Here is a 5205-nt window from a genome sequence, read left to right as displayed (position 1 = left end):
AATCCTGAATTCAGTATTGAAAGTAAGCATACATCTATTTTTCTACTATACACACATCTAAATATGATGGCTCCATCATCTGGGGGAAACTGGGATTAGAGCTGCTGCTCCTCCACATCACAGAGGGTCAGATGAGGTGGTTTTGGCTTATGATCTGGATCCAGTGAAAGTCAAGAGTTTGCTTTACAGACCTGAAAAAGTTTAAAATCTGTTAAGATTTGCTCAGAACCATCTTCTTACACAGGCAGCGTATTTTGGACATATTCAGGCCGTACAGAACAGGGTTAAAAAGCGGCTGACAAGTAAGAAAATACAGCGATAAAAATATTCTTAGCATGCTGGGAACACTACTCATGGTAAATCTGCTCTGCAAAATTTCAAAGGAAACACCAAAAGAGAAGTTGATTATTGAAGCAATGTGAGGAGTACAGGTACTGACAGCTTTCTGCCGGGTCTGTTTGGACCCAGAAAAACACACCTTCAGGATCCTCATGTAGGTGTAGAGAATTACAGACACAGGACCACAGACTGTGAGAAAAGTCATAACAAGTTCATAGATGTTATTGACTCTGGGGTCGTTACAGGCCAGTTTTATGATGGAGTGATTGTCGCAGTAGATCTTATGAATGACGTTCCCACAGAGCTGCAGAGAGGAGCTCAAAAAGGTTGTGCCACCAACAGCTAAAATAGGAGGTAACCATGTGATGGATACCAGAAAGACCATTCTCCCTGAAGTCATCAATGTGTTATACTGAAGAGGATGGCAGATAGCAACAAATCTGTCATAAGACATGATGGCTAAGTTAGTAAACTCTACACTTCCATAGGTATAAACACAGAAAATCTGCAGAAAACAAAGAGGAGCAGCAACGATGTGAACATCTGAGAGGATCTGAACCAGCAGGAAGGGAAACAAGCCTGAGCTGCCATACAGTTCATTCACAAACAGGCTGCACAGAAACATGTACATAGGTTCATGTAAGCTCCTGTTCACACAGATCACCACGATCAGCAGAACATTAGAACCAACGATCAGAACATACAGACACAGGACAAGGATGAAAGAGAAGTATCTTAACAAACCAGTGTCCACGTAGACACTAAGAGTAAAATATAAAACTTGTGTGGAATTAATTTTCATCCTGGTTTTAGTTTATAATACAATCATAAAGGAAAGTCAGTGAATAAACTAATAACCTCAACAACTGATTCATTTCTGTAAGAACTTAAGGAGTAGAATAACAATTAAATTTCCCCTAAAGAACGAAGAAATCAAGAAGGTAACTATAGAAACACCTCACAGCTACCACCAGCAACAGGTCAAGACAGTGTGCGACTCATGGTACAACTCCTGATCTCAACTCTGCTTCTGCTTCTCTTAAAGAGTCCAGACAGAGAGACCACCCACAGCAACACACCTCATGACTAAATATTCAGTTAACATTTGACAATTCGAAGGAGGATTCTGGGATTGGCAGCTATCAGAAGAACGACACTTGCCTGACTGCACTATGTCAAGTTTAGTGGGATGTTACAGTATGTACAGCTAATCAGAGATACAATCAACTTTATAGGCTACGTTTGTGTAACAAACAAGTAACTTGACTTAGGTTTCCACAACAACAATATGTAAAAACATTTTAGAGGCATAAAAATAAGGACAGCCCATCATTATTTTATTATATATATATATATATATATATATATATACATATATATATTCGTGCTCGTCGTCTTCCGCTTATCCGGGACCGGGTCGCGGGGGCAGCAGACTCAGCAGAGACACCCAGACGTCTCTCTCTCCAGACATCTCCTACAGTTCCTCCAGGGGGAGCCCAAGGCCAGCCGAGAGACATAGTCCCTCCAGCGTGTCCTGGGCCGTCCCCTGGGCCTCCTCCCAGTGGGACGTGCCTGGAACACCTCCCGAGGAAGGCGTCCAGGAGGCATCCGGTATAGATGCCCGAGCCACCTCAACTGGCTCCTCTTGATGTGGAGGAGCAGTGGCTCTACTCCGAGCCCCTCCCGGATGGCCGAGCTCCTCACCCTATCTCTAAGGGAGTGCCCGGCCACCCTACGGAGGAAGCTCATTTCAGCTGCTTGTATCCAGGATCTCGTTCTTTCAGTCATGACCCAAAGTTCATGGCCATAGGTGAGGGTAGGAACGTAGACCGACCAGTAAATTGAGAGCTTTGCTTTTCGGCTCAGCTCTCTCTTCAGCACAACGGACCGGCACAGCGCCCCCATTACTGTGGCAGCCGCATCGATCCGTCTGTCGATCTCCCGCTCCATTCTTCCCTCACTCGTGAACAAGACCCCGATATACTTAAACTCCTCCACTTGATGCAGGAACTCCCCTCCAACCTGAAGAGGACAAGCCACCCTTTTCCGGTCGAGTACCATGGCCTCGGACTTGGAAGAGCTGATCCTCATCCCAGCCGCTTCACACTCGGCTGCGAACCGCCACAGCGCATGCTGTAGGTCTTGGCTAGAGGGGGCCAGCAGGACCACATCATCCGCAAAAAGAAGAGACGAAATACACTGGTCCCCAAACCAGACTCCCTCCAGCCCTTGGCTGCACCTAGAAATCCTGTCCATAAAAGTTATGAACAGGACCGGTGACAAAGGGCAGCCCTGCCGGAGTCCAACATGCACCGGGAACAGGTCCGACTTAGGGCCGGCAATGTGGACCAAACTCCTGCTCCGCTCGTACAGGGACCGGATGGCCCCTAATAAAGGGCCCCCGATTCCATACTCCTGGAGCACCCCCTACAGGGCTTCACGAGGGACACAGTCGAATGCTTTCTCCAGGTCCACAAAACACATGTGAACCGGTTGGGCAAACTTCCATGAACCCTCGAGCACCTTGTAGAGGGTATAGAGCTGGTCCAGTGTTCCACGGCCGGGACGAAAACCACACTGCTCCTCCTGAAGCCGGGGTTCGACTATCGGCCGGACTCTTCTCTCCAATACCCTGGTGTAGGCCTTACCAGGGGGGCTGAGGAGTGTGATTCCCCTGTAGTTGGAACACACCCTCCGGTCACCATTCTTATGAAGGGGGACCACCACCCTACTCTGCCAGTCCAGAGGCACTGTCCCCGACCGCCACGCAATGTTGAAGAGGTCAACCATGACAGCCCCACAACATCCAAAGACTTGAGGTACTCAGGGCAGATCTCATCCAACCCCGAAGCCTTGCCACCGCGGAGCTTTTTAACCACCTCGGTGACTTCAGCCTGGGTGATGAAATAGTCCAACCCCGAGTCCCCAGCCTCTGTTTCCACCACGGAATGCGTGAATTGAAGGTTTGAGGAGATCCTCAAAGTACTCCTTCCACCGCCCGGTAATGTCCCCAGTCAAGGTCAGCAGCTCCCCACCAACACTGTAAACATTGTTGGCAAAGTACTGCTTCCCCCTCCTGAGGTGCCGGACGGTTTGCCAGAATCGGTTTGGGGCCAACCGGTAGTCCTTCTCCATGGCCTCACCGAACTCCTCCCAGGTCCGAGTTTTTGCCTCTGCCACCGCCCGGGCCGTGGCACGCTTGGCCCCACCGGTACCCGTCAGCCGCCTCAGGAGTCCCACAAGCCAACCACAGCTGATAGGACTCCTTCTTCAGCTTGACAGCGTCCCTTACTGCCGTGTCCACCACCGGGTTCGGGGATTGCCGCCGCAACAGGTGCCGCAGACCTTACGGCCGCAGCTACGGGCGGCAGCATCGACAATAGATGCGGAGAACATGGTCCACTCCGACTCTAGGTCTCCAACATCCCTCGGAATCTGGTCAAAGCTCTCCCGGAGGTGAGAGTTGAATACATCCCTGGCCAAGGTTCCCAGCAGACCCTCACTATGCACTTGGGCCAGTCAAGTCTGTCCGGCTTTCTCCTCCCCCAGCGGATCCAACTCACCACCAGGTGGTGATCAGTGGACAGCTCAGCCCCTCTCTTCACCCGAGTGTCAAAAACATGCAGCCGAAATTTTGACGATACGACAACAAAGTCGATCATTGACCTCCTGCCTAGGGTGTCCTGGTGCCAAGTGCACTGATGGACACCCTTATGTTTGAACATGGTGTTCATTATGGACAATCCGTGACTAGCACAGAAGTCCAATAATAAAACACCGCTTGGATTCAGATCGGGGAGGCCATTCCTCCCGATCACGCCTCTCCAGGTGTCACTGTCGTTTCCCACGTGGGCTTTGAAGTCCCCCAGCAGAATAATGGAGTCTCCGGGAGGGGCACTATCCAGCACCCCCGACAGGGACGCCACGAAGGCCGGGTACTCCACACTACCACTCGGCCCGTAGGCTGAAATGATAGTCAGAGACCTCTCCCCAACCCGACGGCGCAGGGATGTGACCCTCTCATCCACTGGGGTAAACCCCAACACTAGACAGCTGAGCTGGGGGGTGACAAGCAAATCCACCCCAGCCCGCCGCCTCTCCCCGTGGGCCACTCCAGAGTAGAAGAGAGTCCAGCCCCTCTCAAGGAGATGGGTTCCAGAGCCCATGCTGTGCTTGGAGGCGAGCCCGACTATTTCTAGTCGATATCTCTCGACCTCCCGCACAAGCTCAGGCTCCTTCCCCCCCAGTAAGGTGACATTCCACGTCCCTAGAGCCAGCCTAAGCATCCGGGGATCGTGCCGCCGAGGTCTCCACCTTCGTCCGCTGCCCAGTCCTCTTTGCACCGGTCCCTCACAGTTCCCCCTGCAGGTGGTGGGCCCACTGGGGGATGGCACTATATAAATAAACTGAATTGAATTGAATAGAATAGAAGCAGTCAATTATGGTTAGGATGGTGGTCATACCTTGGGAATTAGGCAGGCCAGTGACGAAGTCGAGAGCTGTGTAAGACCAGGGTCGTTTAGGTAGACAGAGAGGTTGAAGTAGACCTGCTGGAGGTTGGTTGGTGGGTTTGTTTCTGGCACAGATAGAACCAGCTCTTGCATAGTCTTTTATGTCTTTATGCATGGATGGCCACCAATACCACCTAGAAATTAAGGCGATGGTTCGGCGTGAACCTGGATGCGCAGAAAACTTGGTTGTATGGAACCAGTGGATAAGACGAGGACGGACAGAAGATGGAACGTATGTTCAGTTAGGTGGACCTGTTCTGGGATCGGGTTCATTTTGTTGCGGTTGAGAGACTAGACTTTCTATTTCCCATGTGAGGGATCCCACTGGGCAACTGGGCAGTAAGATGGGAGCTGG

At 50.9% G+C, this 5205-nt stretch overlaps 1 pseudogene; it reads right to left on the bottom strand.

The window, feature by feature from the left end:
• Positions 1-211: 211 nt before the first annotated feature.
• LOC124884734 lies at positions 212-1168 on the bottom strand (annotated as a pseudogene).
• Between the last annotated feature and the right edge of the window lie 4037 nt (positions 1169-5205).

This window comes from Girardinichthys multiradiatus, chromosome 18 (assembly GCF_021462225.1).
Source record: "Girardinichthys multiradiatus isolate DD_20200921_A chromosome 18, DD_fGirMul_XY1, whole genome shotgun sequence".
NCBI classification, from domain to species: Eukaryota; Metazoa; Chordata; class Actinopteri; order Cyprinodontiformes; family Goodeidae; genus Girardinichthys; species Girardinichthys multiradiatus.
The sequence above is the reverse complement of the archived record's forward strand: the minus strand, read 5'-3'. Positions and strand labels throughout refer to the sequence as shown.